This window comes from Xylocopa sonorina, chromosome 9, assembly GCF_050948175.1.
Source record: "Xylocopa sonorina isolate GNS202 chromosome 9, iyXylSono1_principal, whole genome shotgun sequence".
Taxonomy (NCBI): Eukaryota; Metazoa; Arthropoda; class Insecta; order Hymenoptera; family Apidae; genus Xylocopa; species Xylocopa sonorina.
In genome coordinates this window covers 8,230,321-8,254,986 of record NC_135201.1, presented here as the reverse complement: position 1 = coordinate 8,254,986, position 24,666 = coordinate 8,230,321, and the positions used below count along the sequence as shown (strand labels likewise).

Genomic DNA, 24,666 nt, shown 5'->3' with positions numbered 1-24,666 from the left:
AACGAACAAATGTACGAAACACCGTTAAAACAGCGTTCTCGTTCGACTGAAACCACCACGTGGCACCACTGACCAACGAGGATCGAGATCTGAGAGCCACGCGCTGTTCCTCGAGCGCGCACAGGCGCACCCCCTCTGCACAGCTGTTCTGCACGGGGTGGACAAGGGACGCTCGCGTTGTGTGCGCGCGTAGAGAAACACCCGGGGCCTGCAAATATGACGCGTTGTTGCACGCAAATCCGCTGATCTAGGAACCGCCGCACATAAATCACCGCCTACGTTCCCCCACCGTTCGCCACCGCGATGTATGTCGAGCTATTTATTATTGAAATAACGCGCACCACAAAACTGAGAAGAACACATCAACCCTCTCTGGTCTCCATTTGTCACTTTACGCCTCACTGATTATCTCGAGAATTAAAGTATCCTCGAGAGTAATCGAGCCAAGCGAGTTATCGTGGCTCTCTCTAGATTTCTCTCGCGATAATTAATGGCAATCGACTGCTGGCGGTTCGATTCACAGGGGGGTGGGGGGGATGATGGAAATTCCAGGCGCTCTGATAGGTTTTCTAACAAATTAGAGGTTAAACACTGCGATATTCGTCGATGTCGAACGACTGACGCGATTGATCGATCTCGTTTTTCCTATTACGGACGATTTAATAAACCGTTGTAATTCGAAGCGAATGAGAGAGGAAGAGAGGGACAGATGACAGCTGGAATATTTATACCTCGAAGATTAACGAAATGGACGCGACCTTTCGCCTTTAATTCCGTTTAATCCGCGGGGGGTGAAACGATCCTCGCGAAACCCAGGAACCGTGTCACTTTGTCGCGAGAGGGGATGAACTCAACCCCTGTTCGCTGTTAAATTATTAATTTCCCGTCGAACCGTCGATAAGCAGCGTCGAGAACGTACGAGACAATAATACCTTTGCCGTTATAAGCTCTCCTTTGCTTTATGAAACGCGATAATTCGAGGACTCGCTGGAAACGCGATTCGAAATTTCAAAGGCTGGTTAAAAGGAAATCTGAGCGCATAGAAAATCGCGCGATGGCTCGCACAATGATCTTCTCTGACTAGCAACATTCACGCGATGCTCAAAAGGTAGATCGTATTATATTTTCGACAACTATTTCACCACCCCTGTGGTAACGAGCTTACACGGGTTCGTCCACGTTTTGTAACGGAAATCCATAAAATTCGTCGATCACAGGCTTTCGAGCGTCAGTGGATACCTTTTAAAACACCTGTGGATTCTCTGCACAAAACAGGGAGGCTCGATTCGCGGCAGTCGAAGCGTATGGCGACGTTAATGACATAATTGCTCGCAGGAGAACCGGAGTATCGATAGGAAGCTGCGACTGGGGGGTGCAAACTCTTGGCTGGGCCAATCGACGAGCCTCAGATTCGATTCCAAGTTCCTGGGTGCACTGTTCGTTCTTTTTTTCTACCTCAAAAGCGAAGGCTATTAAATAATGGACTTTACTTCGCGATGGAACGAGAGCCAGTCGAGCGACATAAAGGCGTCTGCTGCGGTTACCTTCTGTCCATGGGATCAGCCTCGTCAAATATGCAACGCGTGCACACAAAAATATGGCGCACGACTTTAAAACCAGCTCTCGCGATGTGGAGCAACGCCGCGAGCGAAACGCGTGTTTGAAAAAAAAGAAAAAAAAAAAAAAAACGCTCGCGTTTTCTATGCCAGGAGCGAATTGAAAAACGCGCGTCGAGACTCCGCGAGTCTCGATTCCCCTCGCGATACCGTTTTCGTTCATAATTTCAGCCTCTAATCGTGAATACCTTTTGCCAGGGACTTCCTCGGGGGTTTCTTACCCTCGACTGTTCGTTGCATCTTAACGTAGCTACGATAAGTGGAGCGCTCTCGTGTTTACCTGCAACAGAGAACAGATTTTTCCTCGGTTATTACAAGAGGCGAGCTCGAGTCGAACAATTAGCGAACGCGTTATCGCGGGACGAAGAGGAAATGTCGCGAAGGCTCGAGGATCGAGTCGATCCGCGCAATGAAAAGTTATCAACGACCACCGCGTGGCGAAGGGGCGGGTTTAATGGGCCGCGAGACGGTTGGGGCAGTTTGGCGATGATAAAACGCCGTTTTCAAGGCGCACTCGCGTCGCGAGACGAAAACGAGCGAGCTGGAAACGAAAAGAAAAAAAAAGAAAAACGCGAGTAGGAAAGTGGCGGGCAGAGGTGGCTGGTTTAAAATGCATAACTGAGCGAAACATGCGTGCGCGCGATAAGACTCGCGGGGTTTTACGTGTGCTGGAATAATTGCACAGCTCGCAACAAATTGCGCTGATACGGTTACCTTCTTTACGAGGATTAGACATTTGTGCAGAGCAAACCGGCAGATACGGATAACCTCTCTGTACGAGCTTTCTTTCCTTTTAAAACAGCAGAGGGCGAGATAAGGAAAATAGAGGGGGAAAGGTGACGTATTTCCATTGAGACCTCGTGTTAATTAGACGGTTAATCAAGATCCTTGGCACCCTTTCTGATACGACTCGAAGTCGCCTGCGTACAAACCCTGCAAGTCTCCAACTAATTCACTCTCTTTTAAACACCAACGATTAAAGACTCAAAACAAACCCTGGATATTCGCGCATTAACGACACCATCGATGGAGACAGCTGTAAACTACCCATCGAACGACGTCTCTCGTTAGAGTCAGACGAAAAAACAGCATACTCGATCATCGTGGACCAGTCGATCGAGAGAAAACAAGTCTCCAACTAATTCACTCTCTCTGAAACACCAACGATTAAAAACTCAAAACAAATCCTCGATATTCGCGCATTAATGAAATCATCGATGAAGACAGCTGTAAACTACCCATCGAACGACGTCTCTCGTTAGAGTCGCACGAAAAAACAGCATACTCGATCATCGTGGACCAGTCGATCGAGAGAAAAAGCCAGAAAGAGCGTCCCCTCTATTCTTCGTGCAGGACGAAACAACTCGTCGACTGTCAACTGCGAAACGCGACGAGTCAGCTCGAGACGGCGGTGCCTGTCCACGCGTCACTGGTCCATTCTAAATTCAATCGTTCGAACGGGACAAAGGGCGTCCCGTTGCACAGCTCTCCGCGTCGACAAACTTGATAGCTCCCCTCTGACGAAACAGTAGCGACGCTCAATGAATCAGCCGGCCGTTGAAAAGCACGCTCGACAGCCCGAGGGACGTTTGCGTTAACGCGTCTCTCGCATACTCCGTTCGCACTTCCCGCATAGCTCTTCTAAGAGCAGACGAGCCTAACCTGCGCGAGCCACCCCTCGAAATCCTGGCATTCTCAGGCTGCGCCTCTGCCCACGGACGTTATAAACGATCGCGTTTCCGGTGAACGCAGTCGTCGTTGAAGTCGCGAACAACGCGCCAGGGTTGATGGAGCCTCGAATCTTTTATTTTCCACCAGCACTCGAGTGGTTTCTCTGACCAGTGGTGGACCAGTTGTAAATACGTTTCGAGCGGTTTGGGAATTCCTTGGATTCTGCTCTTCGTTTTTCTTTGCACAGACGTTTCAATTACTCGAAAATTGAGACCACTGGAAAGTAATTAAGTTCGAAAATATTTCGTCAACTTTCTTGCAGCGAAATTGACGTTCACTAATTTGAAATCGCGAACAACGTGCCAGGGTTGATGGAGCCTCGAATCTTTTATTTTGCACCAGCACTCGAGTGGTTTCTCTGACCAGTGGTGGACCAGTTGCAGATACGTTTCGCAGATTTGGGAATTCCTTCGATTCTGCTCTTCGTTTTTCTTTACACAAACGTTTCTCGAATTACTCGAAAATTGAGACCACTGCAAATTAACTTCGAAAATATTTCGTCAACTTTCTTCCAGTGCAATTGACGTTCACTAATTTCTCTGTAGCCTTGTCTGGGAATTTTCACGAGACCCAGTGAAGCGCAGCAAACTCCCCTTGAATGACCAGTGGTCGACCAATTGCAGATACGTTTCGCGCGGTTTGGAAATTCCTTGGATCCTGCTCTTCGTTTTTTCTATCCACAGACGTTTCAATTACTCGAAAATTGAGACCACTGGAAAGTAATTAAGTTCGAAAACATTTCGTCAACTTTCTTCCAGTGCAATTGACGTTCGCTAATTCCTCTGCAGCCTTGTCTGGGAATTTTCGCGAGACCCAGTGAAGCGCAGCAAACTCCCCTTGAACAACGACAAACGAGTGCCTTTCTAACGCGCGACGCACCGAATAATTTACAGTTGGAACACGGGGCGACGCGACTCGCGCCTCGCGGATCTCCATAAATTAACGCGCGCGGCCTTTCCACCCCCTGGATCCAAGGGGGTGCCCTTATATTTCAACAGATGCACCTGCCGCTGTCACTGCGGCTTGGGGTGGCGCCTAGCGCGACTAGTTACCTTTCCCCTTTGGAAAGCGGTTCGGTTATCGGGCGTTAAATTCATTAGGGGTGGCTCAGCCGGTGATATCGGCACGCTGCCAGCCTGCGAGCGAGTTTCAATACGCTGGAACGCTCCTGCGCGACGAAACGAGTCTTGCAAGATGGCGTTTCCATTTAACAACGAACTACCACCGTGCGTAATAAGCAAAATGGTACTTTACGTTTTGCCAAGCAAGTTAATTGATGTAACTGTGTATTGTGGCTCTCGTCGAACTGTAAATTTCGCGCCTCTAATTTCACTGCATCGACAAAGAAGCCTTTTTTACCTCGCGAGGGGTGAGAAAAGGAAAGAACGCGATAAATTGATACGCTGAAATGCTCCTGCGCGACGAAACGAGTCTTGCAAGATGGCGTTTCCATTTAACAACGAACTACCACCGTGCGTAATAAGCAAAATGGTACTTTGCGTTTTGCCAAGCAAGTTAATTGATGTAACTGTGCATTGTGGCTCTCGTCGAACTGTAAATTTCGCGCCTCTAATTTCACTGCATCGACAAAGAAGCTTTTTTTACCTCGCGAGGGGTGAGAAAAGGAAAGAACGCGATAAATTGATACGCTGGAACGCTCCTGCGCGACGAAACGAGTCTTGCAAGATGGCGTTTCCATTTAACAATGAATTACCACCGTGTGTAATAAGCAAAATGGTACTTTACCTTTTGCTAAGCAAGTTAATTGATGTAACTGTGTATTGTGGCTCTCGTCGAACTGTAAATTTCGCGCCTCTAATTTCACTGCATCGACAAAGAAGCCTTTTTTACCTCGCGAGGGGTGAGAAAAAGAGGGAACGCGATAAATTGTGCAACGCGGTAAAATTTCGCGCGTAGCGACATAACGAAACGTCCGCTGTAAATTGCGAACACTTCATTAGCAAGAATTTAAATTTCAAAAGAGCACTTTTGCACGTCTTGGCGCCCGCTGATGAGCTTAGTGTCCTTTGTGCTGGCTGGGGCAGGTTTATCGGCCCCGCTGCTGCTCAAGATGAAAAACTCGTCGCCGCAGAGCCGTCCGCGTCGTTACACCTCCGCCTCGAACGATCGCGTTGTTTACCCTGGATGCGATTTATTACGACGATCCGTTCCAACGAGTTATGTTAATGAGACAGACCGCTGGACTGGCTGTCTGCGAGTTTTACAACGCGAGCCACGTTCGTGGAGATCCTCGCTTGTCAGTTTACACGTTTGCAGAGGCAGCAGACGTTTGTTTCTGTACGATCATACTCGACGATTTCTTTTTTTATATTTGGAAAACCTACGTGGATGAGGTTGAATAATAATTGTTCGAAATAACAAAACAAAATGAATAATTTATTATTATCTGGACGCTATGCTGCTCAACTGTTGAGGACTCCTTTCCATCGCATTATAGCTATTTTCGCCCCCTAATTTCGGTGTCAAGAAGAAGATGGCACGCATTTTTTAATCCTCGAAGACGAAGAGAAAGATTGAAGTTAAACACACGTGTTTAATGTCTCCAGTCTCTTAGCTTCGAGCTTATTTTCTTCTGTCAAGGGGTGCAAAGGCGATTATGATGATCGCCAAATATATAATTTATGTTTTTAGAAATTTTCCTTGGGTACTCTTAAAAACCACCCCTTTGAACGAGAACGTTCACCGCTACGATAACACCGTATCGAGGAATTATTTTCGTTACTCTCGTAGGATATTTACACGAGACACACACGTCCCTCCACTGTCATAGCGATACGGTCGGTCTGTTTGTCGTGCAGGGAAGTATCCGAAACCAAAGCGTGTAGTTTCCATTTTCCATCGATAGTTCGGCTGCCAGTAAATATTCCCAAGTACTCGCTTATAAACAGATCGAACTGCTCGGCAAATACCAGATCGAGATCGTATACACACGTACAACCAACAGTGCAGCCCCTCGTCGAACAGTTCGTACGGAATTTAATGCGAAATATCGCAGCGGCGGGTTTCAGTTCGCGATTAAAACTCGTTTAGACTATCGCGATTTCGAGGCTGAAAAGGAATTAATTCGTGCAACCACCCCTTTGATGCCCCCTCGAGTCCTCTCGCGTTCTCACGTGTTTCGCTTCGCTCGCCAGTGGAGCATTTTTTCAACGACGAACCCGAAAAGCTTTCGGAAAAATTCACGGTCCCAGAGCGCTGGCTCTGTTTCCACCCCTGCGCGCGGGACCAGGAAACGTTTCATTTCGGAAATGGCGTGTTTTCCTTTCAAATACCGAAACGCGAACTGTTTATCGTCGCTGCCGCCGCGGGTGGAGCTCGCAACAGTTAGAAACCGGAAGCTAAATAAACTTTGGCATTTGCTTTAATAGAAATTGACCCGGCGTTAACGTCACCCCCTCCGCCACCCCCGTGTGCAATTCACTTCTCAGCGCTAGGTAATAAATAAACGCGGGCGCAACAGACGCGAAAGTTCGCGGATCCTTTTCCAACGCGCCCTATCCATTATTTCATTAATTCCTCGGGTTCTCGCGCGCCCCAAGGCGTTTATGTAATTCATCTCGCGAACCCTGTGCGCTCACCTTGCGCTGGCTGGATTTTCCAGGAATTTCAGTCGATATCCATCGATATCGCGTTAACAAATTTTTTAAATTTCAAACTTCTACATTTAAGTTCGATTTCATCGAAATTACAATTTTTCTTGGGGACAGATGTCGTTTCGAAGTTTCTCAATGTTTTTATTGGACAGTGAGAGGGTTGAAACAAACGACTGCCAGGCCTACTTTTCCAACAATCCTTTTCCTACGCGCCTTATCCATTATTTCATTAATTCCTCAGCTTCTCACGCGCTCACCTTGCGCAGGGTGGATTTTCGTAAAATTTCATTCCACATCCATCGATATCGCACCAAAACAATTCTTTTTATTTCAAATTTTCGACTAGATTTAAGTTCGATATCATCGAAATTACAATTCTTCTCGTGGACAGATGTCGTTTCGAAGTTCCTCGGTGTTTTCATTGGATAGACAGGCGAGAGGGTCGAAACAGACGACTGCCAGGCCTACTTTTCCAACTTTTTTCGCCTATCCATTATTTCATTAGTTCCTCAGCTTCGCGAGCACTCCAAGGCGTTTATGTAATTCATCTGGCGCGCTCGCCTTGCGTCGTGTGGATTTTCGTGGAATTTCATTCGACATCCATCGATATCGCACTAAGAAATTTGTTAAATTTCAAACTTTCGACTAGTTTTAAGTTCGATATCGTCGAAATTACAATTTTTCTCGTGGACAGATGTCGTTTCGAAGTTCCCCGCTGTTTTCATCGGATGGACAGGCGAGAGGGTCGAAACAGACGACTGCCAGGCCTACTTTCCATAAACGTTTCTCAGATGCTTGTAAAAGTCGAAACAATTTCGGCGCACTGCGAATTACCCCGCTCGGTGGGGGCGCGCGCCAGCCAAGAGTTCGGATGACGCAGGCATTACCCGAATACTCGGCCAGCCGAAGGGAAAGTTTCCCTCGAGAGGAACTTCCTGTCGCCGTTCCAAGATCTGCGTCGCGTTCACGGGTCAAACCTCTCGGCTGTCGCCATTCCGCGCCCGTTGTAACTTTCATCAATTTTGATAAACTCGCGAGTGCGTCTCGCAGCGACGAACCAGAGACCTGGAACAATAATTCGAACACCGTCTAAGCTGCGAAGAATAATTAAATCTCCACGCTTTACGATTTATTAATTTTTCTCTGTTATCATTTGTAGATGCTAACAGTAAGGCGCAATAGAAGGCATTTTTGAGGAAGCGTTTCAAGCTTTGAATGTTTGTTAAGCACGCGATAATTAATTTTCTTCAGCGCCCTCGATGGCACACGTGGAAGCCATAAATTGGAGATTTTTGAAGGGTCCACTGCTCTGTCAGAGTGAAATCTCGCTACGTGACCAAATATGCTAATGACAAAGTCAACTTCTACCAAAAACACCGCTACTCTTCTCTAAGAAGACAGTGGCTCAAAGGTAGAAAATGTTAGCGACTGGCATTTACTAAAAACGAGAATAACCAATCGAAATGCGTGAGAAATATATCGCGTCGACGAGGTAAAGAGACATTCGACAACTCATCAGTCTCCTTCGAGAATCCCTCGGTACAGCGTTAAATAAAAAGCCCTAAAAACGACTTCGCAACTTTGCACCCTCAACTAGCACGGTTTACATGGTATGCGCAGCGATCAAACCATTTCTCAGGAACTGTTTTAAGCTTTTAATATTTTCCTAGTATGCGATAATTAATTTTCTTCAATGGCTTCGATGGCACACGCGGAAGCCATAAATTTGGAATTTTCGAAGAATCCAAGCTACCCTTGATCAACTATCAACCAGGTATCAGATTCAGCAGAAATTTCGCGACATGACCAAATATGGTAATAACAAAGTCAACTTCCACCAAAAACACCAGCACCCTTCTCAAAGAAGGCAGTGAACCAAGGGTAGAAAATCTTAGCGATTGACATTTACTAAAAACGGGAATAACCAATCGAAAGGCGAGGTAAAGACTAAATAAAAAGCTCTAAAAACGACTTCGCAACTTTGCACCCTGTCTCGAACATCCTAAAAACACAAAAATAAACTCTTAATCGTAGGAACCCTTCACGTTTAAGTCGTTCAGTTCGAAAAATACAAAATCGTATTCACCGTGACGAGACAGAATTGTTAGAACAAAGGCACTCGAGATACTCTCGAGAGGGGTTGATAGGCGCGGTTCTCCATTATGTCTTCGAGGAGCAGCGGAAGCCAAAGTCAGGGTGGACGAGGCGTTCCTGGACGATTTCGCGGCGCTAAAAACTCGTCGACTTTTCTGCGGATCGGCTGGACGTTTCCTCTCCATTTTCAGTCCTCTCTCGCGGAACTTCCTCGACTCTTAATCCCACGGAACTTTCACGAATTAGAATTCCCAATCGTATTCTTACCCTTCTGAAATTCAAACGACACGATATTATGCCAGTCAGCCGATTTCGTCGCACGTGGGTTCGCCTGATTTCGATCCAGCTGTTCAGAGCGTTCTTTTGCTGACTTCCAATGGCGATAGAAATAATTGCGAGGAAGGATATTCTTTTTTTAATTACATTGGCATCGCGTCGCGCGGAGAAATCGTTCGAAATTGATTTACAACTGGCTCTGGATCCACTCGAACAGCAGGGATCTGTTAATTCTTATTAATATCAGATAAACGCGCAACGACGATTGACAACCGTAATACCTATCTGTATCGCGCGGTACGCAGTTGGATTTCGATTCAAATCGCATTATACTCGCGATGCGCGTAAAATTAATCCGACAGAGGGGTGGCTGGCTCGCGAGAAGAAGTTCCGCGCGAACGAAAGTTCCTCTGACACGTGATTGACGCGATTTACATCGCAGCGCAGATATTTCGAATGCGCCAAGGGCTTAAGTAACTTTATGTATCCGTCCTCTCGCGCGTTGCTGAAACGAACGCAGCCTAGCAGATGTCTAAGGACGATTCGCGTTACCCATCGACGTTCCATAACTGACGTTCACTGATAATATCGATTAATCGCGACTAATTGCTCTGCGTAGCCGCGACGCGAGTAAAAATAATCCTACAACGAGACTCGAATAATCGTTAATTATTTATTATTGAATAATCGCCTGGAAATTGCAATCGCGAGTGACGATTCTCGATCTACCCCTAATCAGGGGTTGCGTTACATACGTGACACTTACAGATGTAAATTTCACATGTGATTCGTCAAAAGTTCTCTCAAACACCATCAGACATCCTCTTCCATCTTTATTTTTCTTTAGCACTCGAATTTGTACCTCGAGGAATCATAGTAGCCAACAAAAATCAACGAAACACATTGTCCAGCGATCCAGTGTCGATATTAAGTAACAACGAAGCGTCAGACCCACTCGCACCCTTCTCCAACCCTCTGTGCCCCTTAATAACGTCTTTAGAACGCGATCGATCTTACCGATCCCGTGGCAGGGGATACAGAACGGTCTGACCACGAGTAAAGTAACGCGGACCATTTTTCCCAGCTCGGATTTAGGTACTCGGATCAGATTTATTAGCTGGCTTGTTCAACGCGCGCTCCTTCCTCCCGTGGCCACCGCGGATCTAAACAAATTACCACCAGGATCGAGAAATTTAAACGAATTACGCAACCGAACGGACTCTTTCCTCCGTTTGGAGCGCGGCGCCAGAAGGGAAGATAAAGGCGAGCCTCGTCTGGCAAATGGAGGGCGCAACGATGGACCGATAGTTCCACTGTACCAGTCGAACTCCGCCATTGGCTGATTTTTAACTGGAAATATCGTGGCGTCGATGGTCTCGAGGAAGTAAAACGTGCGCCAGTTCGATTCGTTAGCGTTCGATAACGCGAGGGGACGTCCGCGAATGGCGCGTGGGGGGTGGACGAAGAATTATGAGATGGAAATTGCAGAGATCGGTATTTCGAGGGGCGCAGGAGAATGATGGAGACACCAGGCGGATGAAAAGTTTGATTAATTCGCGGCAAGTCGAGAAAAAACCGAAGATACATGGACGCGAGGCGGAACTCCGCTCCTGCGCGACCCTTCCGCTCTTAACCGAAACTTAACCAGTTCTCCAAGGTTCGCGAGAAGCAAAGTCGAACGGAAGTTTCAGGAACTTGATAAAAGTATGGTTTTCAAACACTCGCGAAAATTTGTATCCCAGACTCGCGCACCCGCGACCAGATGCCGAGCATTCGTACTTTTCACTTGGACGACCCTCCCGCGATTTATAACTGCGTCTCACCCTTACGATTCTCTTTCTCTCGCTTTTAGAGACCGTGGCTGGGGCTTGTCAAACTTTCCTCGAGCCAGTTTCGATATTTAGCGCAGCGAACCTCTTCGATCGTCTCTTCATTCTTCTATTTTCTCTAAAACAATCGTTTATCTATAATTTTTCTTTCTGATGTTGAATCTCTATTTATTTTCTTATTTTCTCTAAAACAATCTCTTATCTACAATTTCTTTTTTTTTTATTTATTGTACTGATCTGTACGAGCAATGATTGAATGTTGAATTATTTCCACGTGTCAACGAGGAAACAAAAATAAATCTTGTGTTAGGAAATAGAGTTCAGTATATAAACTATGAAATAGATCTTCAGAGTTTATGCCTGAGGGCTTGAAAGAGAAACACGTGCAGACTTTGCATCGTCAATTTTTTAAAGGACCTCAAATTTCCTATGCGAACTGTTTTCATTTCTTATCACTCATAATTAAATATTGAAAAATCCCAATAATTCTAGCGTGTCAACGGAGAAACAAAAATGAATCTTGAGTTAGGAAATAGAGTTCAGTATATAAACTATGAAATAGATCTTCAGAGTTTATATCTGAGGGCTTGAAAGAGAAACACGTGCAGACTTTGCATCGTCAATTTTTTAAAGGACCCCAAATTTCCTCTGCAGAGTCCTCACAATTAGTAGAGTCTTCAAAGCATGCAGATGTTCCATTCAAGCCATAAAAATGAAATTACAGAGTATAAAAAACATAATTATCACCCATAATTCAATATTGTTCAAACGTAAACGCAGAAAATAGTGAAATCTCAGTTCGAACGTAGATGAATCGCTCTGAGTTCGTTCTCCAAAATGGCGGCTAGTCAACGGTCAAGTGCAGAGTATTCTTATCTACATAAATACGCGCGTTTACAATCTCCACGCGGACGTCGTTGCACAGAAAGCTCAGGGACGAGTTAAGGGAGCGAAAAATCGACAAAGAGCGAGACTCTTCGGCAGTTCCTGCGGTCTGGACGTCGCGTGCAACCCCCGTTAGAGAGGCCCTTTCGACTCGAGGGCCAGAAACCAGGGAACTGAGGATATCTTCTAAGCAGAACGCTCGCGCAACGCGAGGGCCGCGATCATAAATAGCAAAGCGTCCTCTTCGAAGCTTCGACGACGTACTCTCGCCTCAGCCATCCATCTTTTCGCAACGCGACGTCCTGCGAGGGTCCACGAAGAGCGAAACCGTAGCCATTCAGTCGCCGTTGCTTAATTGCATTAACGATTTCAAACGAATCGATGGTAGAACGGCCCCAGGCGAGACGGCTGACGATTAAGCGGGCCCACCCAACCACCCCCTCCTCCTCGACCCGTAGATTGCTTCTTTGAAGTTTAATATCATTTCTGGACAAAGTCAAATGTACTTGTCTCCATTTAAGTCGTCGGTGGAGCTGGTTAAGGCGGGGTTGGCGGCCCACCCTTTAAGACCAGCCCAGGCGCCTGCTTCGAGGACGATCAATTACGAGCTTACAAAGCAGCCTGCAGAAACTAAAACTCGAGGACTACGGGGGTGGTTTACCCCTCCATCCGTCATCCAGACGCTTGGCTGAGGAGATTCGAGGAGGGGCAGACAATCAACGCTCTCGAGTCGTTTTTGATCAACTTCCGCCATTAGAACGGTTAATACTGTTATCGTTGTTGCCTGCCGCAACTCGTCCAGGGACGCAACACGATTTACGTTGTCGTCTACAAGAGCCTCGATATTAGAAAATTGCTCTCGCGGGGTTCGACTTCGAGCAGTCGTTAGATATCCGTGTCAAGGGTTCGCGATGAAATTCCAGCGAGAACTTGCAACCCTCGCGCGGGTTAATGAAAATTCAAACGTAGCGGATGTTCGAACGATCCAGCTGGCGAGGCTCGCGCACCCTCCATCGAACTCTCGAGGGTTAATGAGCGCCCAGATCGGCAGCGACGATCCCGCGAGCCGGTTCGAGCGTCGAGGGTAGTTGCGCCACGGTTGTGGAAACAAAAGCAACGGCAAAAAATAAGATGAAACGAGGAAACGAGTGGCGGAGAAACATAAGGGTCGCAGGGGCGGGGGTAAGGAATAAGGAAACATCAAACGAGCGAGCACCCACGCGCGGCGCTCGCGGGGAACGCGAGCGAAACAAAAAGTGGTCGCGACACGCGACGAGGCCACGGGGAATGAAGAGGTTGACGGCGCATGATAATTAGGAGTCGAAGCGTAATTACGAAACCAGCGGTTGGCTGGCTCGTGCCACGGCCCTGGGTAATCGTCGCTCGAGGAAACTCGTTTACACTGCGCCATTATTTATAATCCTCGCGAGAACTTTCGTCGCGTGATTTAATGCTTGTCGAAGGGTTGCTGCTCTCTTTTTATTTGGTTCTTCGACGCTTAAAAAATCTGAGGAAATTGGAGATTCAGATGGTCCTATTGGTGAACGAGCTGAGATGAAATGTTGGAGGGTAAAAATGGACGTTTTCAGGATGTTTTCCGCAGAAACGACCCTCGTGCTCGAAGATCGACCTCGTAACTGGAAAAGGGAGGAAAGTAGTCGCGATTCACTTGACTCGCGAGATGCGAGCCTGCGAACACTCGACGCTACGCGCGCAGACGTTCCTCCGCTTCCTCTTCCTTCTCTGGCGTGTCCAAAGCCGCGAGTTAAGGGCGCGAAGGGGACAATCGTGGCAGACAATTACGCGGCCACTTTCCCCAGCGATAATTACGCGACGTTCGTATCAAGAAAACTCTTATCGCGATTACTTTTTTCCTAATTAGCGGTGGAACAGCGTCTCCTGCGAGACGAAACGAATTGCGCTGGTTTACGCAGGGTATTACGTTTAAATTAGGGCAATCGAAGGGTTCGCGTTTGAATTCAGGGAGAATCTTCTCGCATCTACGATTTACTGCGAATTATTTGTGTAATACGCGATAAATATGAATTTTGATTAATTAAACTAGTCAAGAAGCTCATTTTTCAACCCCTTTTGCTAGGTTACTCTCTGTAGAACTTCAGAAATGATTATTTAATTCGTGATAAACATGAATTTTCCACTTTTTATTAATTAAACTAGTCAAGACATTAATTCAATAACAGTTGATTTTTCAACCCCTTTTGCTAGCCCACTTCTATGGAACTTCAGAAATGATTATTTAATTCGTTAAAAGCTGTCAGCTATTTTTACATTCTCCCAGACGTCGTCCATTATACACGAACCACACTACATATATATACACAGCGTCTCTCAGTTAAAAATAATTCCATAGGGCAATGCTATATAAAACTCAGAGAGAAATAACAGAAAAGGACTCACACCCTTACAATGTCCGAATTCAGCATCAGTTACACCAATCTGACCCCAAAACCGCCCTTAAAATTCAGAATTAGCCACGCACAAGAGGTAACGCAACGTGGTGGTCCCAACAATGTTTCGCAAACGCTCGTTTCACCAATCTGACTCCAAAACCGCCCTTAAAATTCAGAATTAGCCACGCACGAGGAGTAACGCAACGTGGTGGTCCCAACAATTTTTCGCAAACGCTCTTTCACCAATCTGACTTCAAAACCGCCCTTAAAATTCAGAATTAGCCACGCACGAGGAGTAACGCAACGCGGTGGTCCCAACAATGTTTCGCAAACGCTCGTTTCGAAACAATTAGCCAACAGTTCGCATCGTGGCGGCGAGCACAAAGGCAGGGGCGACGAATTAAAACTGCAAATCCGGCACTCTTCCCGCGCCATCGTCTTACCCGTTCCCTCTGGCGAGCCCTGACTACACGCTCGCCCACTCCCGACCCTTCTCATCAACCGTCACCTCTCCTGGCCAAGCCCTTTCACCTTTCACCCTCGCCGCACCCTCCGCGTGCGCCGCGGCTCGTTGCATTTTTTACTCGGCCACGAACGCCCCGGCCGTTCTCGAACCCGTTTCAGCTCGTCAGAGTCTATTTCTGCCCGCTGGTCGATGGGCCGAACCACCCCTTTCAAGGGCTCGTGGCTGCTGCGCGATACGCGAAAATCGAGCCAAATCTGCGGGGCGGTGATTCTTGCGCGAAAGAGTTTCGAGTTGGTCGATCGAGGGGGTGAGAGTGTTTTTCGAACGTCCAAGATTTCTCCTTTGGCGCTCCAAGATTTATGGGGTTGATGGTTTTAGCTGTGCTTTTAGTCAAGAGACTGAGAATCAGGCTCGATGGAAATTATAGAAGGTGAATCGAATAGAAAGTCTTGAATTAAAAATAGGAAATGGAATTGAGTTGAGTGTAATTATTTGTAGTTAGAGGTTTCCAACTTTTTTCCTTTGGAGCTCCAAGATTCATGGGGTTGATGGTTCTAGCTGTGTTTTTAGTTAACAGACTGAGAATTAGGCTCGATGGAAATTATAAGTGTCTTGCATAGAAAATCTTGAATTTAAAAATAGGAAATGGAATTGGGTTGAGTGTAATTATGGGGGATGGTTGTGTTCGAAGACTGTTAGAGCGTTTTTCCAACTTTTTTCCTTTGGAGCTCCAAGATTTATGGGGTTGATGGTTCTAGCTGTGTTTTTAGTTAACAGACTGAGAATTAGACTCGATGGAAATTATAGAAGGTGTATCTGAAAGTCTTGAATTTAAAAATACGAAATGGAATTGGGTTGAGTGTAATTATTTGTAGTTGGAGGTACATTCTGACTGTTATTTATTCAGCTATAATCGCGGTCGCTGCATTTTTCATGGAGCTCGTAAACGACGAGTATTATCGAGTCGATAAAAACGAGTTCGATCGGGTCAGCGATCGAAATAATCGAAATTAACCGACGCACTTAGCCGCGTCGAGCGCCTGATAACGGGTTTTATCAAAAATATATCGGCGAATTAAAGTAACCGTGGTCCTCGTTTAGAGCGTGGCCACTTAAAATTCGTTGGAATAAAATTATTGGAAATTCGCGCGAGGATCCTGGCAAATTACAAAATTTACCATGTAAATGAACCAGAAGGATATCGAGACGCCAATAAGTGTGTCTCCACACAATTCACCACGCTAACACCCTGATGCTCTATCGAAAAGTCAGCTTTTGGTCAATTTATTATAAAACAGCCTGTGCTTGATTTTTTAAACCAATTAATTGCTTGAAATATTGTTCTATTTAACCATAAAGAGTTGCTCGAGAAATCTGCGATAATCACATGACACGTTCTCTGTCCAAAAATCTAAAAAGCAACAAACAAGTCTCCACCCCCAAAATAACAACGATCCACTAAATTAATCGTTCAAAATCGTTAATTTTCCATCTGTCCACGATAGAGCAGCCCACGAAGGGGTGCGCGTGCCTCATCGTATTTCTTGAAAAATTATTATTATTAAAAGCAACAAACAAGTATCTACCACAGAAATGACAACGATCCACTAAATTAATCGTTCGAAATCGTTAATTTTCCATCTGTCCACGATAGAGCAGCCCACGAATGGGTGCGCGTGCCTCATCGTATTTCTTGAAAAATTATTATTATTAAAAGCAACAAACAAGTATCTACCACAGAAATGACAACGATCCACTAAATTAATCGTTCAAAATCGTTAATTTTCCATCTGTGCACGATAGAGCAGCCCACGAATGGGTGCGCGTGCCTCATCGTTGGGTGCCCCCGTCACCCATCGGTCCGCGACGCTACCAATCGCGCGGAACGACTCGTATTTAACCATCGTCTCGCTGACGGCGTCTGCTCCGCGAAACTTCCGGCGTCGAGCGTGGCCCGTATCAAAGCGTTCCTCCAGTTTCGAACTCGACTCGATTCTCTTCCGGTCTCGATCGTTTGCATCTCGTTTCCGCTCCTTTCCTCGAGCTCGCGTGCTGCCTTGGCCGTTTCCAACTCGCTCGACGAGCCCGCTGAAAAGTTTCTTAACACGGTTCGTCGAGTTCTTCGATTACGCTTGTCATATCTTTTTTTCAGAGCTCGTTCGAGGGTTAGTTGTGGAATAAATTTGTGGACGTTCGTTGGTGGAATTAATCGCATCGGTTAATTATCGAAACAGTAGTCGCATGACGCGAGGAATCGCAAGGGAGAAAAACGGTAGAGGGAAGGGTAGTTAGCGGTTGAAGAATGATCGAAACGAGGCACGAGGAGGCACGGAAGGAGTATGCAACCCGTTCTCCAAGTTCTAATGGAGTCGCTGGTAAAACCGCTTAATGGACTCAAAAACATTCGATGCCAGGACGAGGGGCCGTATAAAACGCATTAAAGATCGTCAGAGGGGTTGAAACGTCTCTCGAACCTAATTCGTCCATCGACGTGTTCGAAGAAACGAGGGGGAAAGGGGTAGTTTTTTCTCTGAAAAATGACTCTCTTCCATATTGTTCATTGTTCAACAGTGAACTTCACTTCACGCGAGGAATAATTAATTTCTAACGGGTGAACGTTGTGTATTTAATCGCGTGCGATCAGGTTTTAGCGTTTCGAGGCGGGTCGATCGAATCTCTGAACCGTTTGAATCGTTCGAGAAGCCTTTTCAGACTCGCCTCTTGGACGTAACGAGGGCAGGATCGAGCCAGACCGCGGCGTGGTCTGGGGTCCCTTGAAAATTGCAGTCTGCGGGCTCCTCGAGTGAACTTAATCACAAGAAACACAGCTGTTAAGCTTTTCGCCGCGCTACCAACGCTTTTCGAACGCCCTGGCCAATCCGTTTCTACCCGCTGGCTTTCAACGCGCTCCGGTTATTCGTTTTCTCGGCTCGCCAGAATTCGCACACGCGATCGACGCTTTACGCGTGTCCCTCGGTTACCGCTTACATGATTCCACCGGGTAATCCTGCGGAAATAATCCTGCACCAGGTGCAACAGCTGCTGAACGACGTATTTGTCGATAAGGGTGGTTTCGATGGAGACGCGATAAAGTACGTTAATTCGAATCCTAAGAAATGTGTTACAGAAAATTATTTTAAAAATTCTGAAAAACTGAGGATCCACAGAAAAGCGTCAACTTTTGGCGAAAAACGCTGTAGCTTGTTTGCATTAAGCACAGCAACAATTAATGATGACAGACGTTTTCTTCAATAAGGGTGGTTTCGATGGAGACGCGATAAAGTACAGTAATTCGAATCTTAAGGAAATAAAGTTACAGAAAATTATTTTAAAAATTCTGAAATACTGAGGATCCATAGAAAAGCGTCAACTTTTGGCGAAAAACGCTGTAGCTCGTCTGCATAAGCACAGCAACAATTAATGATGACAGACGTTTTCTTCAATAAGGGTAGTTTCTATAGAGACGCGACAAAGCACATTAATTCAAATCTTAAGAAAATAAAGTTACAAAAAGTTATTTTAAAAATTCTGAAAAACTTGGAATCCACAGAAAACCGTCAACTTTTGTCAAAAAACACTGTAGAGGGGAAACGTCAGCAGCTCAGGCACAAGATACAAGCGCAGAGCCCGCGTCGGCTCGATTTCACGGTGCGCCAGCGAAACAACACGGAAGCGGCGATTCGCGAGCGTGTACGCGATAATTAACACAGTCGCGGGAACACAGCCAGCCGTGATAACGTTTCGAAGTCGGTGTTAGAGGGCCGTGTCCGTCGGTTGACGGTGGTCAGGGACGATAACGGGGCGGCCCAGAACGGTAATGGCACGGGCATTACGCAAACCGTCGCGGCTCGGTTATTGTCGCCCCGACATTAAGACACCGGCAATCAAGAAAATGTCGCGGCGTCGCAAAACGCCTCCCGTTCGGCTCTGGATTGCCAGGAGGGACGCTCGAACCTCCTCCACCCTCGCGCAACCCCCACGGGAGGAGCGTCTCCCTCTGGCCCCGTTCGCGTCGTTAGAAAAAGAATTTCCGCTTTTCTTTTCACGTCCCCTTTTGTTTCCACGACCCTTTGCCTCGCAATTTTCTTTTCTTCTTTTTTTGGTGACTACTGTGATTTTAATTATTCGGATATTTTAGGACGTTTGTGTATTTTTTTTAAATTTTGCTGGACGATGATGACGATAGTAAGGAAAGTTGTAGTTTGTAGGTTTTGATGTAGGTTATTGTCGATATCGAAGGTTGCTGATCTTTTCTTCTTTTTTGGTGACTACTGTGACTTTAATTATTCGGATATTTTAGGGCGTTCGCGTGTTTTTCTAGAAATTTTGCTGGATGATAAGTAAAGTTTGGTGTTCGCATGTTTCGATGTAACTTACTATCGATGTCGAAGGTAGCTGATTTTAATTAACGACTCGACAATCGTCTCGAGGCGCCTGAAATGTTCCTCCATGTCTGCTATTCGCGGTTATGAACGCGTGTAGGGGTAGGTTTTTTGTCAAAGGCTTGGGTGGAGGCGCGCGCGAAATGCGCACAGCGCCGTTTTAAATTAACGCCACCTCTGGCGAGGCTCGATCTTATAATGAGCTCCAATTTCAGAGTAATCTGCCGCTAATGAAAATAAGGAAAAACGGCGAGCGGATGGGGCTGGTCGCGGTGAAAAAGAGCGCAACGCGGCAAGGGAATCAGGTCGCGCCCGGTTCTACTTAATTAATGCTTCCTTCGACTAATGGAACGTTTGAGGATCGCGCGTCTCTGCCCTTCGACTTTGCGCGGGAATCGCGCGAAACAAATCGAGAGTTCGTTCCAATTATTAATCGTTTTGAACCAGTTAACTGTGGAATTTAGTTCCAAAGGATCAGCACAGGGTGCGGAATTGAAAACAAGCAACGACATTTTTATTCGTGAAAAAAACTAACTATTCGTTTCTGAATACGTTATTCTTACTAAAAGCTTGAGAATTGTCAAGAAATACTAAAATACATAAACAAGAAAAATAAGAATTACTCGAAATTACTCGACGAATTAAATAAAGTTAGTCGTCTAATTGCGCGAGGTTAATAAAGATAGCAAGAATAAACAAGAGAAATAAGAAAATAGTGTACAAAATTTCAAGCTATGTACGTAAAGGGGATACACCACCAAATAATCTTCTTATTATATTCTATTCAGATTTCGAGTTTTTATAGTGAATGGTAATTTTTTATTTCACACGACGAGTGTACGCGTCGAACGCACTTAACTGGTTAAATATGCGAAACGTGATTTCTAACTGCTCGAGAAAATAACAGAATCGAACGTTCGAGGTTGCGAAACTTACTCGACAATTTTAAATAAAATTAGTCGTCTAATTGCGCGAGGTTAAGACGATTTTTCTAAACCCACAGACGCAACCAGTTGCTCGAAACAAGCGCATTGAACAGTCAGAACCGCAGGATCCGAACGCGTTGAATGCTAATACCGCAAGACGTTCCAGGCATTCAGTTTCCCTCTATGTATCGCCGTTTAATACCGCTCGAGACTTCTAAATATAAGCCCCTCTGTCCTGAAAGAGCTGCTCGCCGATTCGTAAGCAACCAATTTGACGACATTCACGGGGAACAGCGTATAATTACTCGTTAATGCTCGCTAATGACGGCGTTTCAAATATTAATACGTATTCCGATAAGTAGAGAGCAGCCTCGCGCGTGCACCAAGCGTCGAGACGCGTTCTCGATCGACGAGAACAAATTGTTTAATTGGAGGATCGTTCGATTGACGCGTCGCACTTTGCTCGCAATTTTTCCTCGATTTTCATTGCAATAATGAACGGATAAATTGTACAAAGGTTGCATAAAGGCTGTCTCGTAAATCTCGTCGACGTTTTCGACTGCTCGACGAAGGGAATACCACTGCAGCCACGACTGAAAGAGCCCTCGAGTGGTATTAAGGACTTCCGCATCAGGCGTATCTAGATGAGAATAAAAAGCGTGTAAAATTGCCGGACAAAAGCGTGCTCAGCGCCCAGAAGATGGCTTGCATTCCCATTTTATTCTTCGTGTTCCTTTGCGAGTACGTAGAATCGCCAGTTGCTTCGAGTTTTCGAAAAAGAGAGCGAAATTCGAAGGTTCGACGCATCGTTTTTGGGAGAAATGGAGTTCTTTTTTGAAAGGGTTCTTCTTCGTGTTCCTTCGCGAGCGCGTACAATCGCCAGTTGCTTCGAGTTTTCGAAAAAGAGGGTGAAATTCGAAGGTTCGACGCATCGTTTTTGGGAGAAATGGAGTTATTTTTTGAAAGGGTTCTTCTTAGTCGAGATGGCGGCGTTCTTTCATATTTGGGGCGTGCAAACGAGCCGCGCACCCTCGCGAGCCGTTCCTCGCGACGGAAATCGAGAAAGACCGCGTTAATGACCCCAGATAATGAATAGAAGTATGGTTCGCTTGGGCGCTGGCTGTTCCATCTTCGAATGGAGTCTTCTTTTATTTATCCCTTTTCTCTTTTCGCCGAACTTTTCAGCCAGTCGCGTCGAAACTGTTCTCCACTGCGGCCAGGTTCGCACAATTCCCAGCATTTTCTATTTACGCGCGCGGTATATTTATTCGAAAAATGTACATCTCGCGAAAGGGTAGCGTGCGTGCGCCATTTTCTTTGCGACGCTTCAGCCCTTTGTAGTCGCACGTCTAATTAGACTGGACACTCTATTTCATTCCACCCTGCCTACGTGTTTTTCGATGTAATAATAACGCGTACACCTTCCACGCAGGCATTTTGCAAAATTTAAACAAGTTATGGTAACTTGCATGGTGCACGCGTCTACTTTGTAAATAAAATAGCACTTTAATTAAAAATTTCTTTGAACACGTCAGTCATCTGACAACGCGAACGGTGAACTCATTAAATACAGTCTATGCTGACTATTATTTACTTAAACTAAAACAAAAATTACCATTCTGATAAAAATCATCGATTTTTGAACAAAACACGAAGACTACTCACTTATACAACCCTTAAATAATCACTCGATTGCAGTAGCTTCGACAAAAAACCACGTTGCACGGATAAATCCGATTCTTAAACTAAAAATTACCATTCTGCTATAAAGAATCGACTATCACACAAACCATGAAGACTACTCACTTAAACAACCCTTAAATAATCATTTCATTGCAGTAGCTTCGCCGAAAAAACACGTTGCACCGATAAATCCGATTGCAAGCCTGCGCCAATTAATCAATTAACAGCGCACGCGAGGCGTTCCTTCCGATTACACAAAAATCCTCAAACAACGGGGCCACGGTTCGTAAGGGTTGGCGATATCGCGTGATTACAGCAGAGGGGTATAAATTCATATTTTAAGGCGCTCAAGACCGCGTTGGTCGCGGTGAAATTATTCCAAGGATAAATATTCGTATCGGCCAGGGGCGGGTACGTTAATACCGGCGCCGTGCGGCGGCGGTTAAATGCGTTCGTACCCAGAAGAGGGGCTGCAGGGGGTGGAAATGGTCGTACGGCGGTAAAATTGCAGCGGTTAGACGCATCAGTCAAACAAGGACGATTAACGCGGCTCGCCTCTGTTTTCGGACGCCATTACACCCTCTCGCAACCCTTCTAGCCGCGCTGAAACGCTCGCTAATGCTGCCAAGCGATTTTAACAATATCTCCGCAAGCAGTCGGCCATTTTTTTCCACCCGCGATAATTCCAGCCGGATACGCGGACCAGTTTGAAAGCCCTGGCGTACAACAGGTAGAGGATAATTGTCGACTGTAATGAGTTCATTGATCCTGCAGAAGCGACGAGGGTTGCTGTTTCGCGATCGTTGCGATTTCTGTTACTTGGAGCGTCTTACTCGATTAATTGTCAGTGATTATTTTGAGATTGATTCCGTTAGGGGTCGTTTAAATCAGTCTTTTTATGTGACGGTTGAATAATCGTGTTCGTTTCGTGGGAACAGAAAGTTGTACACGCGATTCAGCGAGAGTCGAGTTTGGTAATCAGAGCGATTTTGAACGTTTAATCTCGTTCGTCGTCAGTTTCAACGTTCACTCGATGCGTCTACGCTGGCTACTCTTATTTCTGCGATAATTAATTGCATTTAGAGGAAATCGAGGCAGTCGAACGCGAGTAATTTGATAAGAGCAGAGGGTACGAAAAATGGCTGCGCCCAGAACGGTTAACCCCGCGGCTGGAATTTGGCTAATTTCGAGAAAATTCAAGCACGTCGATGCACCAATCAATTACATGTAATCACCGTTTCGCGGTTAATTACGTTTACACGGTTATTCGTTGGTAATTGTGTTTAATCGCAGCATAATTACCTAACGATGGAATAGAGAACTGCGATACCGATCTCTGATTGCTTCGAGGAGCGTGTCACCAAAACACGTGCACCGTTCATTCTCGTCTCCTCGTCGTCGTGCACTCTGGTAATCCAGTTGAAAAATCCCTGAAACTTTTCCATAAAACTTCCACTCGCACCGTTCGAGTTATTTAGCGGCGCAACGAAACCGCGGAATTCACTGTTTTAAAAGTTGGCGGCCACGGAACAGCTACGTGGCAGACGGTGCATAATTCAAGCGACCAGGTTGCGAACCAGAATCAACGATGGCATTCGAACCGAGCCGCTGGTCGTTACGAATTAAACTGGTATCAACTGAGCCATTCAGTGACGCGAAACGATCTCGAAACAGGGACGAAAGTGTTCGAATGCCACGCTGGCAAGCATTCGATTCGACGTGGCGGACTCGAATTTGAAAATGGTCCCTCGATCGCCTATCAGAGGGGCGAATGGCACGTATAAACGAGAGGCGATCGTGGTTGGAACACGTAGTCCAAGGTTCATAAGGCTCCGCGTGTCCTGCGCGAAGGTTAACGGTCCGTCGAGCAGCATTTTTCTTGGGCCAGGTTCTAATGGAGCTGGGTTGAAAGCGAGCGGAACGATCGCGAGCTCCGTGGCCAATAAGTTGGATAAAACCAAGCGTTTTGTAACTGTGACGTGTGCGCGAGTAGAGTCGAGGGAAGCGCGACATTTTTGGGGTGAGAGGTTCAATTTAGCGTTAACGGTAATCTCGAGTGGAGCTGCGGCTCGTCGCAGTGTGCGAGGCTCTCTGGTGTACTTTCCAGACGAATTTCATTGAATATCGCACCATGGGATCTTAAAATATTAACAAGAAAAGGCCCTGTCAAGTCTTCAAATTCGCTTCTTCTGATATTTCTACAATTTTTCTGAAACAAATCCTCCTACGAATTTTAAGAGGCTCTCTGATATAATTTTATAGAATATCGCACGCGCGATCTTAAAATATTAACAAGAGAAAATCCTATCAATTCTTCAAAATTCTCGTTCGTCCAATCTCGGAACAAATTTCAAGTTCTATGTCTACAATTTTTCTGAAACAGGTCCTTCTACGAATTTCAATAGGCTCTCTGATATAATTTCACAGAATATCGCACGCGCGATCTTAAAATATTAACAAGAGAAAAATATCAAATCTTCCAAATTCTCGTTCCAATTCTTCTGAAACAAATCTACGAATTTGAAGAAGACAACGCATCGAGTTCCACGGCGGTTCTTCCTCGAAGCCACGAACAACGCGACTCGCGAGCCACCCCAAAGGACAGGTTTTAATTGGTAACGCACTGTGGCGAGCTGGTAATTATACCTGGGAACTCGAACGGGTAGCAAGTTGTACGTACGGAAGAACGATTATGTCGTGCGCTGATTAATGCGCCACGGCTGACCGTAACTTAGTTAGTTAGTTGACCGATC

The 24,666-nt window shown here is 45.9% G+C and overlaps 1 protein-coding gene across 2 annotated transcripts in view; it reads right to left on the bottom strand.

Annotated features, from left to right (window-relative positions):
- LOC143426632 (uncharacterized) overlaps positions 1 to 24,666 on the bottom strand; it is a 284,406-nt gene that overhangs the window by 118,795 nt on the left and 140,945 nt on the right. The window lies entirely within an intron of this gene.